This window comes from Mus musculus, chromosome 10 (assembly GCF_000001635.26).
Source record: "Mus musculus strain C57BL/6J chromosome 10, GRCm38.p6 C57BL/6J".
Classification (NCBI taxonomy): Eukaryota; Metazoa; Chordata; class Mammalia; order Rodentia; family Muridae; genus Mus; species Mus musculus.
In genome coordinates this window covers 107,964,622-107,978,100 of record NC_000076.6, presented here as the reverse complement: position 1 = coordinate 107,978,100, position 13,479 = coordinate 107,964,622, and the positions used below count along the sequence as shown (strand labels likewise).

Here is a 13,479-nt window from a genome sequence, read left to right as displayed (position 1 = left end):
GATTGATCGTTCTCTATCATAGACAGCCACAGAAATGTCTTTCCTTCTGTGAAGAGAAAGCTGTATTGCATGATGGAGACAGATACTGACAGATTTTTTTTAGACATCTAATTGATTCTTTGTGAGTTTCCCATCATGGACCCCAGTCCTGTTCATCTCCCTGTCCCTCAGATCCACTTTCTGCATGTGTAACTTCCTTCCCCCTCAAAACAGCCACACGCTACTACTGCCACACGCCCCCTGCACCAACACCAATAACAACAAAGCACAGAAAATATTTCATTATGGAAGCTGTAGTGTATCACAGTGTGACCCATGTATATATCTCTGTCCATACATCGTCACTTGCAAGTATTCATTGCAGTACATCACTCGTCTGGTCCAAGATCGCTGGCTTCTGTGACACCATCAGTATTGACTCCTCCCCAGGCCTCTTCCCAGTTATCCTGGTGTTGCCCTGTGTCATGGAGATCCTGCAGCTTTGGGTCACCAGGACTGGCCTTTTCACAGGTCCCAAGCAGTAGCAGATGATACAGATTTTGGGGTGGGTCAGCTTAGAGCCCTAGATCTTATCTTGGGTGGTAGCTGATCTGGTCATCCAACTGGCTCTTCCTTATCCACACCATCATGGCTAGCTTTCCAGAACTGCTCTGGCTAGGCCACCCAGTGCCACCATTGGCAGGAGGCAGGGTTGGTGTTCCTGCTGTAACATCCTTGGGGTCAGCTCATCTGTGTTTGTGCCTCCTGGGCCAGTCCACTGTGCTGTCCAGTCAAACTCACTCTAACCAAATGCTGCAGCCTGCCAGAGGCTAGATCAGCTCTCTTGTTCTCTCATCCTTGGTGCTCACCTGTGCTTTCACCACCAGGGCAAGCTCCACTGTGTTGCCCAGGTGAGGTTTCCAATTTCTTAAGTGCTACAGCCAGTGACTGAGTAGCCTCAGAGAGGGACTAGCTCTCCTGCTCTCAGGGACAGCTCTCCCTACTACTGATTACTGTAGGTGGTGAGCATCCACACTACCTCATGGCAGATGAGTGGCTAGGCCAGCTCTCCCATACTCTTACCCTCAAGGCCAGCTCACTTGGTCCCCCATCACCAGCATCAGCTCTGCTGTACTGTCCAGGTGAGGTGCAGGGTCTGCTGTCCCAAGTGCTTCAGCAGATGAAGGGCAAGACTAGTTCTCTTGTGCTCAAGAACCTGGGGACAGCTTTCTTGATTGCCAGGGTTGGGGGTGCAGATCACCTCTGTGTCCATGTCATTCTAAGCAGACAAATGGAGGGGTTAGTTCTCCCACATTCACACAGTTGGGGCCTGCTCTACCACTCCCCCACCACTGGGGCCAGCTCCAATGTGCTGCCTGACTAAGCGCAGGGCCCACTGGGCAATACAAGTGAGTGCTACCACCAGTGAGGCTCTCCAGAGCCAGTGAGGGGCAGGGCCAGTTCTGTACATCCTCTGGACACCCACATAACCTCTCATGGGGACATCAATACTGATCCCTGATGATGCATAGCCACAGTCCCAGACATGGCCCTCAGCAGCAGCTTAGGCTGGGACCTCACCATGGCTGTAGGTCCACTCACAACAGACGATTCATCTCCACCCTTGAGTCTCCAGTTCTGTCGCTCTTCATAATGTTCAAGCTGCTCCATCTCTCTTTCTCTCCTATCTGACCACCACCAAATACTTTCACACTGTGGTGGTTCCTGCTGAAGGCTGGTCATGCAGCTGGTTGGCATGGTGGTCCACAGGTCTGTGTCTTCTTCTTCCTATGCTATGTCACGTAGTGGTCGTCTCGGCTCTGTGTGTCTATGGCCTGCTCATGCTGTGGGGGTGGAGGGCAGGTCTGTGGGCATCTTTCTTCACCTGCGCTGGATAGGATGGTAGAATGCAGTTCTGTCTTCCTCCTTCCATTCTGTGCTGCTTGGATTTGATTTGGTTTGATTTTCTGGTGGCCTAGGCATAAGATTGCTTTGGTCACCAAGCTAGGATGAACAACGGACGGCCATCTGCTATGCCCCTGACTGAAAGAAGGCCACAGTCACCAAAAGGAGTCTCTTTGCCCATTACCAGGGGATGCTGACTGGTGTTTTTGAAAGATAATGTCCAGGAATTGCTGATGTGGGCCATCTGGTAAAATTGGAATCAGAGCAGAAGAATATAAGGTTTTTTTTTTTTCTTCTACATAATAGGACCTTTGGGTCTCCTATGTCCACAGTGTGCAATTATAAGAGGCAATAAATTCAATATGCTTATAAAATGCAGTAATAATAGCTCAAACAATTAATCTCCACACGGTCATCTGATACAGTTTATCTATTAGAGTCACATGAAACCTGCCTTCCATCGACATCATTTCAAACTCTCAGAAACCGTTTGCTTTACTTGGGTGGAGTTATTTTTACTAAACACACAACCAGGGAGAAACGAGTCTTAGCGCATGTAAGCTAACATTTTGTACTAGTGAGAACATATTTTGGTAGGGAGAAGACGAGGGCTAAAAATAGTCACCTTGGAAAAGCCACTTTTATCAGGCTGATTCGGCTGAGAAAGGTCCTTGAACTCTTGTCTTACATTTGAGATCTTTTTTTTCCTCTCTTTTGTTTCTTTTTCCTTTTTAGTCAGTTTCAGCAACAAGAGAAGGTTGATGTTGCATATTAAGTAGTTTATGGTTTTAAGGCAAATAGGATTGTGTCTATGGAGAAGAAGTTTCTTCTAAGGAGAAAATGGGCTAATTTTGGCTCATTTCCCTAGAGTCACAATTTCCTATCTGATGGGAATCCAAGAAGCTCGAGTGTACATACTTGAGAAAAGACAGTGGGAAGAAGAGACACAGTGGAACTTCAGAGTGGCCCTTTGAACTGGAGGGCAGCCACAGAGTCCAAGGTTTTAGAATTAGGATTGTAGGGCAATTAGGGGGCGGTACAGAATCTTGAGGGAAATCAAACACAAATGTGAGTTGTGTGGACACAGGACCCGTTTGTCTTGAATCTATAGCCATCAAAACTTCCTTACAGGATTGGTCCATCAGCTGGCTGCCTGAGCACCTGGACATCAGAGTCAGCCTGGCCTCAGTTCAGTGGCAAACAGATACTGGGGTCAGAATGGTAGAAAAGATTTGTTTTTCTCACCAACGTGACAACTGGTAAATAAACGATAAAGAGAGATTTTTTTTTAATGTAAAAAAACGGAATGGATTTTCTAAAGTAACAAATTCAACTCCCCTACGTTTGTATACTTCTGTTGGTTTGTTCTTGGTCATAATAAAATGTCTAGGCCCCTTATAGTGACCATTCCTATCAGTTAGTAGTCATTGTCCATGTTGTCATTTCACTGTCCTGATTTGTGGACATGCACCTTCATACTCAGCCAGCAAGTTCCATATTTATCTACATACCTTTAATCCTCAATATATATTTTTGTGTCTGGACAGGTAAGTGTAGGTGTTCATGCATGTGACAGTTTTGGGTTTTTTCCCTTTAAAAATAGTCTCTTAAAAGATCCTTGAGTTTTTTTTATCTTAAAATTAAACTTTTCATGTATTTATCCCCCCCCCCCCCACAGAGCAGTTTCCAAGGCTCAATACAGGCAAGATTTAAGTCCTCATGTCTCTCATTCTTTAGTACAAATGTTTTCTTCATTTCTACTATGTTTTAAATGTGAAACATGTATAAACTTTTTGGAGATATGCATATACATATATACATGCATACACATACATACACATATGTATATACAAATATATAGATGTATACACAGGCATATATATGCATATATATATGTATATAGAGAGGCACACATATATACATGTTTACACACCTATATACACACATATTCACACACACATACACACATACACACACCCCACACACACCCTAAGGATATTCTCTTTCCAGTTTGAGAAAGACTGATGAAAGAAAATAAGGTTTTATCCTATGGAAATTCTTTTCAATATGAAGTGTTGTTACAAAAGAATTGTAGATTCATAAAGGAATAAGATAATTATTAAATGATTCCATCAACATGACACATCTACTTTAAAATCAGTTTTTTAAGAGGTGTGTGTGTGTGTGTGTGTGTGTGTGTGTGTGTGTGTGTACTTGGTCCTTTAAGGCAGTACCAGGACCGATGGACACTTTGGGGGCAAGACAAGGTGAATGGCTTGTGTCCCTGCATTCTCCATTCTCCACCCCCAGAGTCCTCTCTCTGTGCTCATACTTTATAGCAGAACCTGCTGTCACAGCAGTGACCTTGTTCCCTTGGGGATCAGAAGTGCTGGGTACAGAGAGCTTGTTCCCAATTCCCTCCTCATTTCCTTCTTGGAAGCAGCATAGTTTCTATGGCTGGTTGATTTGGGTGGAGATATGAAATAAAAATGGACACAGAGGCCTGGCTCCTTGCTTTAGTTCAGCTCAGATGTGAGGGGACAGCCCTTCTGGGGACTCTAGGGAACACACTGAGGCCTGTGCTGAGACTTCAATTCCATTCCAACTTTCCTCATATCCCATCCTATTTGCTTCAAGTCCTTGGAAGTGTAACTGATATAAACATCTCCTACCCATCTGTATGAAATTATCGATCTTGGGAGTCCATACAAGACAAATTCTTGACATTAATAAATGGAGTATAGATGTCACATATCCGTGACAACCTCTTTATTCTGAGGCATGATTTTACAGAGGTCTCTTATTCTTCCCTATATGGGAGGATCTGTACAAAAAGGTAAATTCAACCAAGTTGGGCAAAACCAGAAAGACCCATAGAACCAGTTCAAATGACCTTGTTTGGGTTTCTAAATTGGCCAAGTAAACAGAACTATGACCACAACTCTTCACTCTGTATTATGTAGGTGTTCTACAATTATAATATAGTATTTAAGCTAACAGAGCTTGGCTGACATGACAACACAGTACAAATCAGGAAGGGGAACGTCTCTATGGGTTTATGTGTGACTAGCACTCAATCCTTTTATCCTTTAGTAATCTTGTTTTTTTTAGTTGGTTATCTTATTTGTTTACATTTCAAATGTTGTCCCCCTTCCTGCTTTCCCCTCCAAAAATCCCTATGCCATCACTTCTTCTTCCTGTTTCTATGAGGGCTCTACCCCCCCCCCCCCGCCACCAACTCTCACCTCACTGCCCTAGCATTCCCCTACACTGGGGAATCAAGCCTTTACAGGACCTACGGCCTCCCCTCCCATTGATGCCGGACAAGGCCATCCTCTCTCACATATACAGTAGGAGCCATGGGTCTCTCCATGTGTACTTTTTTGGTTGGTGGTTTAGTCCCTGGGAGCTCTGGGAGAAGGGGGGGGGGTGTCTTGTTGGTTGATATTGTTGTTCTTCCCATGGGGTTGCAAACCCCTTCAGCTCCTTCAGTCCTTCCCCTAACTCCTCCACTGGGGTCCCTGTATCTGCATCTGTATTGGTCAGGCTTTGGCAGAGTCTCTCAGGGGACAGCTATACCAGGCTCCTGTCAGCAAGTGCTTCTTGGCATCAGCAACAGTGTCTGGGTTTGGTGTCTGCAGATGGGATGGAGTAATGTTAAATGGGAACAAATTGTGTTGAGTTCTGGTAGCTGAAGGTGTGCCTAAATTACTGAGGGGTAAGAATGCAAACAAAATAAAACAAAACAAAACAAAACAAAACAAAAACCACCCAGAGAGAATACAGAGCAACACTCACGTAAATTGTGAATTTAGTTTCAGAACACTGTTTTGTAAACATGACAGAGGAAAGAATACACTATTGTCATATGATTTGTATAAATAATTAGAGCCCCAGTCCCTCTTAGGCTCAGACCATTTCATTTGAATCCTTTTTTTTTTTTAAGGGGTAGTGGTGGTTAAGTGTTTAAAAGAGCAACAACAAAATCCCAAGAATATTTTGCTGAGTCTGTTCTCTTCCTTTAAATTGTACAGGTAGATTAAACATATACGAGACAACATTTAGATTGAAATATCTGTATACCTCTACCTTCTTAACTCAGTTCTAGGATAACATTCTAATGTATGAGTGAAAGAAGAAATAGATGAGCTGTAACCCCAGCAACAAAGTAGTTTTCAGTGCTTCCATGTTCCCTTTGCATGGCCATCAGCATATACTAGGATGGTTAGTGGAATACAAAAGTGACACAAAGGGCTTTTCATTTCACCCTGCTGTGACAAAAAGAAGATGCCATTCCTAGTCCAAAAGGAAGTTAGGCATGAGATGCAACACAAGGCACAGTGCATTGCTAATGATTATTGCTGAATGGAAGAGAATGACTCTCTTAGCTGGTTTAAAATGTGGCAGCCAAGAAAAACTCCAGATGTGGACTGAAAGGATAATTTCTTTGCAAGTCTTTGCTGATTGTGTTTATAAAAGTAAATGTCAAGGTAAGCTTGGCAGGGAACAAAAGAGATGAGCTCTATTCCTCCAGTCCTGTTCCTCAAATGCAGTCTTTTACCTTTCTGAGCGTGCACAAGTCTGAGGCTGGGTCTCTGCTGGGAAACAGCATGCAAACACTCACAGAACAGCAGGACGGTCATTTTTCATATATGCTTTGTTTTCATTTCTGTGGCTTGGAGGAACCAAGTTTCCAAATGCAGAAACCCATGTAATTGCTCTGCAACTTGAGTCCTCGCTTGCACTCTGGACTTTGTAAAGTGACTATGTTAAAAAAAAATGCTTTTGGAAGAAAGAGTGTGAGCTTTGAATTAAAAATCCCCTTCCCATGTCTTGCTTTTATATCAGACAAAACCAAGTTTGTTTAGAGAATAGAAAGGTGTAAAGAACACGTGTCAGTACCTTGGCTGGTCCTTGCTTTCTGCATATTTTCCTGTGATTGAATCTATGCCATCAAGTACTATGTCATAACACAGGACGCCAAGTGTTCTGAAATGAGTTGAGCCAGTGCCTTCTAGAATACATGGAGTTTAAGAAACGTGTCAACTAATTTGCCCATTAATAAATTGGATTATTTGTCTTTTTGCTCTTCAATTTTTAAATTTCTTTCTATATTTTAGATCCTTATCCTTTATGGGGTGAATATTTGCCATGGATTTTTCTTGTACACTAAAGGGTGTTTCTTCTATTGACTTGTTGTTGTTATGCAGAAGTTTTAAATTGGATACAGATCCCACTCATCAATTCTTGCTATCATCGTCTGACCTACCGGAACCCTATTTAGAAAGTTCTTGCCTATGTCTATATCTTGACATGCTTTCCTCTAGTAATTCAATGCTTCAGGTCTTGCATTAAGGTCTTTATTCTGAGTTCACTTTTGTACAGAGTGAAAGATGAGGATCTAATTTCCTGCTTCTACATGGAGATGCCCAGTTTTTCCAGCACTGTTTGTTGAAAGAATTCCTTCTTCCCATTTGCGTAGATTAGTTGAATGTCTACTTGACACAAGATAGTGTCATTTGAATGCATTCAATTGATTGATTGACCTATAGGCAAGTCTGACATGCATTTTCTTGATTGATGATTGATATGGGAGAGCCTAGCTCACTGCAGAGGTTGCAAATCTTGGACATAAACATACTCGTTTAAGAAAGTAGGCTGAACAAGGCATGAGGAGCAAGCCAGTAAAAGAAATGTTTCTTCATCACCTCTTCAGTTCTGGTCTTTAGATCCCTCCCTTGAGTTTCTTCCTTGACCTCCTCCCTCAATGACAGAATGTAATCCAAGTACGCCTTTGGTTATGGTGTTTAGCATAGCAATTAGAAACCTAACTAGGACACCAATGTATGCTTTGTTGTACTTTTGTCAACAATGAGAACAATTAGCTCAGCAACTTGGAAATCAGTATGGGGGATTTCTCAAAAATTAAAAATCCGCCTGAAATACATGACCCATAAATTGGTGAGCATGCCTTCAGGAGATCAAAGTCAACTTACTACAGAAATAGCTGAATGTACGTTTCTATTGCCTCACAATCTTCAAACTGTGAAATTAGCTTAGATGCCAATCAACAAATTGTACTGGCCAGTGTTTTGTCTACATGGCACAAGCTGGGGTTATCTGAGAAGAGGGAACCAAAACTGAGAAATTGCCTCCCTAAGATTGGTTTGTAGGCAAGTTTGTGGGACTTTTTTTTTTTTTTTTTGATTTAGTGATTGATGGATTGATGACGTACGAGGGTCAGGCCCAATGTAGGCAGAGGTATACTTAGGCTGGGAGTCCTGGGGTGTTTAAGAATGTAGGCTGCACAAGCCATCAGGAGCACGTCAGTAAGCAGCACTTTTCCAGATTTTTCCATAAGTTCCTGTCTCCAGGTTCCTGCCTTGAATTCCTTGCCTGACTTCCCTGGATGATGAATTACAAACTGTAAGATGAAATAGACCCTTTGCTTTTCAAGTTGCTCTTGGTCATAATGTCTTATCATAGCAATAGAAAGGTAGCTAAGACATAGATGGATAATAATGAAAAAATATTTTATATGTAACATATTATTCTTTTATAAAGAAGAATGATGTTTTGTTTGGAGGAAAATGAATAGAATCAAGGACCATCTTACAAAGTCAAGCATTGCACATTTCTCCCAAATTGTGGACTCCAAAGGCAAGGGGAATGTGAATGTAAATGAAGGTGTTATGATGGACGTGAAGTGGAAAGGAGGAATAAGGAAAGCTAATAAAGGGGGTGAAATGACCAACCAACACTGTGCAAGTAGAGAAATGCTGCAGTGAAACCCCCACTTTGTCCAGTTACCCAGTGTTGAAATGTTGATCATAATGCCAGGAAGACATCATTTTTAAGGTCAGTTATTTTTCTTTAATCAGGGCACGATACTATTTTCTCAACATCAGCATTTCAAATCCCTGTTTGTTGTTTTTAACTTTGTCTTCATTTCCAAACTTACCTAAATCATTTTGCATATGTAACCTCACTTTGTTCCTGTTGTTCCTTCCTGGTGTCTGAGTTCTGCCTCATCACTTTCTGGATGTTTTGACAGTCACCAGTGACCTTTTAGGAAGAGAATGTAAAGACCTTTAAAGGCTGATTCACTGTTTTGACCTCCCCATTGCACTTGCCTTGTTGATCATCCACACTAAAACCCTTCCTTATTCTTTAAATTCCAAGAAGCTAGGCTCTGAAACTGATTTTCAAAACCAGAATGTCTTCTTAAAAGTAGCACTGAAAACCACAGAATTATTTTTGATGCATCTCTACCTGTCCACCTGTTTATTCCTGAGCCTTGCCTATATATGTAACATTCTACTTTTATGGCTTTAAATCTCAAAATTCCTATGGTTGTCCTAGTCCAGAGGCATCCTGTATTTCCTCCTCATTCCAATCACTACAAAACTACTGTGTTTTTTTGTTTGTTTGTTTGCTTGCTTGCTTGGTTTGGTTTGGTGTGCTTTTTTTCTCTCCATAAATCCCCTTTCACTGAATAAATCACTTCATCATACTCTGTGCTTGGGAGTGGCTGCATTCAAGCTAGTGGGAAACACATCTGTTCTAATAATACATTTTTTAAACAGTAAAGTACTTCCTGTGAATATGTAACCCTTCCACCCCCAGCATTTGTAATGAAGATCTGAACACTGCTGAAACCCTCATCAGAGAAGTTTCTTGCAGTAGATGGGGACTAACAGAGACCCACAACTGGACAATTTGCAAAGAATGAGAGATTTTGGAGCTCTCATTTCTAAATGGGATGTCATCATCAAAGCCCTCCTCTCAGGGTTCAGGGATCTAAGAAGGAAGAAAGATGACAATAGCGAGAGGAGATGGATAACACCAAAGAAATTGTGTCTTCCAGGGACACAAGGGTTGACACACACAAGAACTAACAGAGACTGTGGTAGCACACACAGGACCTGCACAAGTTAGAGCCAGATGAGGTCCCAGCGCCGAGAGAGGAGAAGTAGACTGGAGTTCTATTTCACTCTAACCAAGAAGCCATTTGCAATTAATACCTGCTGAGAAAGAGAAAATCAGTTATCGCCAATGTAGTGACACCGAGTGTACCAACCATAACCGAGGGCAGGCCTCATGCGTAGGAGTAGCTGACCAGCACAAAATGAACTCTATATTTGTGCTTGTGTGTGTGTGTTGCATTTATTTATCTTATACATATGAATACACTCTAGCTGTCTTCAGACACACCAGAAGAGGGTGTCAGATCCCACTATAGACAGATGTGAGCCACCATGTAGTTGCTGGGAATTGAACTCAGGACCTCTGCTGCAAGAGCAGTCAGTCCTCTAAACCACTGAGCCATCTCTCCAGCCTGCATTTTTTTTTTTTAGGTATTAGTGATTATTTATTTGTTTGGATTATTTTTCATGCATGTGGGTTTTGTTTGTTTGTTTGAGACAGGAGAGAGATGGTGGGATAGGAACTGGGAGACAGAAAGAGAACATTAAGTTGGTAAGGAGGGGAAGATCTGAGGGGAGTTGGGGTGAGGAAGTACAATGGTGTCTGTTCAGGGTGTCACTCCCTCCAGAGACTGGATGAGTGTTCACTTTACTGCACATCATTACCAGCATGATTTAAAATTTAAATACAGTTCAAGATATGCTGAGGTGGGCCAATTTGGTCTCAAGCTCTGATTTGGATCACCTAAGGGCAGAGTTCAGAGATAGGCACTTGATGATAGCGTGAAGACCTAGACACAGGAGTGGCCAGGAAGCAAATTCATGTGCAGAATGTTAGAGATGCTAAAGCAGCAAACCAAAGGAGTTGAGAGTAGATGCTGTGCTGATGATGGCTCGACAGTAGAGGAGAACGAGCAAATTCCAGTTGATACCCTCCTAGGGATGGCGTAGCGACAACCAGAGCGTGGTCAGTCTGGATTTTGTCTTTTCTGTTTTGGTTCTTGTGAGTAAAGCTGGAAAGATGGAGAAATGACTCAGCGGGTTAAGAACACTTGCTCACGCAGAAGAGCCAGCTTCAGTTCCCCAGCACACACGTCATGACTCATAATCATCCACAACACCAGTTCCAGGAGATCTGGCACTCCCTTCTGAGCTGTGCAGGCACAGCGCATGCATCTGGCATGCACACGTGCATACGTGTATAGGCAGAAGAGGCAGGCTGGCTAGCTTTAGGAAGACTAAACAGTAAGGTTAAAGTTTCCCAGGCTGCTTCGCCAAAGCATCATTTCTCCCTGAATTCCTTTCTATGAGTTTGTTGTTTTAAATATCTCAATCAGGTACCTGTTTTAAAGTGTATTCCCACCTCTGCATCATTACTTATCTATCAAGCTATTACATGAACTTTCTACTCAGATTACATGATTTCTATCTTTTCTTTCATACCTATTTGACATACGAACTGTGACCAATTAGTTCTTGATTAGAAGACACTGGAGCTATCTTAGCTACCCCATCAGCTAACTTAGCTCTCTATCACTCACGTATCCTTCCCAAGGAATTCAAGATGTCAAACATCCTGGGAGGCTCATAGAATTCACTCTTGACCAGGAAACACATGCAGGCACTAAGGGATCCCTGAAAGAAGCAAGAAACACAAGTGTCATGGAAAGATGAACCTGCTAAAGACTATGTCACTGTCACAACCGCTGCCATGACTTTGATCTCAAACTATGCTTTGCCCTTTTATCTCTTTCAAAATAGCATAGAGCATCCAGTTAGACACCCATCACCTGCCCATGAAGTTCATGTTTCCATTTCTTTGTTTCTACATTGTTTGAAAAACATTAATTGTAACTGAGTTCTCGAGTTGGAGGCTTTCCTAAGGAGGAAATTGCTAGAAAAAGAATCATCAGATTCAAAATGACAAATTTCTACTAGTTACCTCTTCACTACGTTACTTCTCTATACCCAAGCTCTTAATGACTGCCCTGCTATTTAAAGTTTTATTCTTGACTACTAATTTGGTCTATTGCCACCAACATTTAATGTTGATACTCAATGTTATTTATGCTCAATTATGGAAAGTCCTTGGGGGGTAGTAACTTTATTTTGATATCCCTACACTCAGAAAAGGAATTTCCACATTGCCTGTATTAAAGATGTTTTCAAAATTTTATATTGATCATATGGTTCCTTATAAGGGGTTGGTGCCCCTTGAGAATTTATGGTGGGTTTTATTCATTTTCATGTTGAATGAAGCAAAAGAGGGCAAATAGCATTTGTCATATACTATGTTTCTAGGAACAATGGAGAGAATATTCTATTTATAACAAGAATGAAAATAAAAACAACTGGGGTCTACTTAGTTATTACAATCCATGTATAACACTGATAACGAATTATTACAGTCACAACCAGTTAAGGTAGGTCCTATTGTTTTGGTCCTTTTATAGATATCATTAGGTTCTAGAGAGATGGTTCAGAAGTTGAACATTTGCTATTCTTCCAGAAGACCTAAGTTCAATTCCTGTCACCCATAATGGATGGCTCACGGTAGCTTGTAACACTACGAGGTGTCTGATAGCCTCTTCTGGGTTATGAGGGAACTTCACACTTGTGTTAGACACATGGATACACAAAGATCTATTGTGGACTCCGAAGGGGATAGTAACTCCACAGGAAGCTCAATAGAGTCAACTAACGTGGACTCTTGGGTCTGTCAGAGACTGAACCATCAGGCAAAGAATATTCACGAGCTGGATCCAGGCCTCCCTGCACATATGTAGCAGATGTGCAGCTTGGTCTTTGTGATGATTTGTCTATGCTCAGCCCAGGGAGTGGCACTATTAGAAGTTATGGCCCTGTTGGAGTAGATGTGGCCTTGCTGGAGTAGGTATGTCATTGTGGGTGTGAGCTTCAAGATCTTCCTCCTGGCTGCTTGGAAGTCAATATTCTGCTAGCAGCCTTCAGATGAATATATAGAACTTTCAGCAACTCCTGCACCGACTGCTCTTCCAGAGGTCCTGAGTTCAATTCCCAGCAACCACATGGTGGCTCACAACCATCTGTATTGGGATCTGCTATATCTGAAGACAGCTACAGTGTGCTCATATACATAAAATAAATACATAAATAAATAAAAAAAAACCACCCTCAGTCCAATGTTTTAAGTATGTTCAGGCTTAAGCATTTGCTCTTTTCTCTATGTGGAATGTATTTTCTCCAAAAAACTATTAGCAAGGCTCTAGAGGCTGCTGTTCAAATTACCCTTACGAAAAAGGCCTTTCTTGCTCACCCTATTTAAATGATTTTCACTCCACTTCAAGCTTTCCAGCTATCTTGTCACTCTCTGTAATTTCTCTTTCCCCTTTTTCCCTATAGTGGATTTTCTAGGCGTTTGATATGTTTAATTTACTTATGTTTATTTCTTACATTTTCTTTTCTCTCTTCCCATGCCCCTAGAAGGTAAGATCTACCTTGGTAAGGATTTTATCTATCTGTATTGCCAGAAAACTAGAATTTTGCTTGACACACAACAGTATTACATACTTATTTGTTGGCTAGATTAGTGTTCTCATTTACATAGAATTATGCATTTTATCAGTTTTTATAAATGAGATTTTACTAGTTTAGAAAGGCTATTTTCTCTCTTTTGTTGAAAATAGATTTT

At 41.7% G+C, this 13,479-nt stretch overlaps 1 long non-coding RNA gene across 1 annotated transcript in view; it reads right to left on the bottom strand.

Annotated features, from left to right (window-relative positions):
- Positions 1-268: 268 nt before the first annotated feature.
- Gm29685 (predicted gene, 29685) overlaps positions 269-13,479 on the bottom strand; it is a 31,188-nt gene continuing 17,977 nt past the window's right edge. The window contains exons 3-6 of the long non-coding RNA NR_131147.1: positions 11,351-11,444; positions 9,810-9,908; positions 8,846-8,949; positions 269-2,128 (exon numbers count right to left, since the gene is read on the bottom strand). This is a non-coding gene — a long non-coding RNA (predicted gene, 29685). The remainder of the gene's footprint in view (positions 2,129-8,845; positions 8,950-9,809; positions 9,909-11,350; positions 11,445-13,479) is intronic.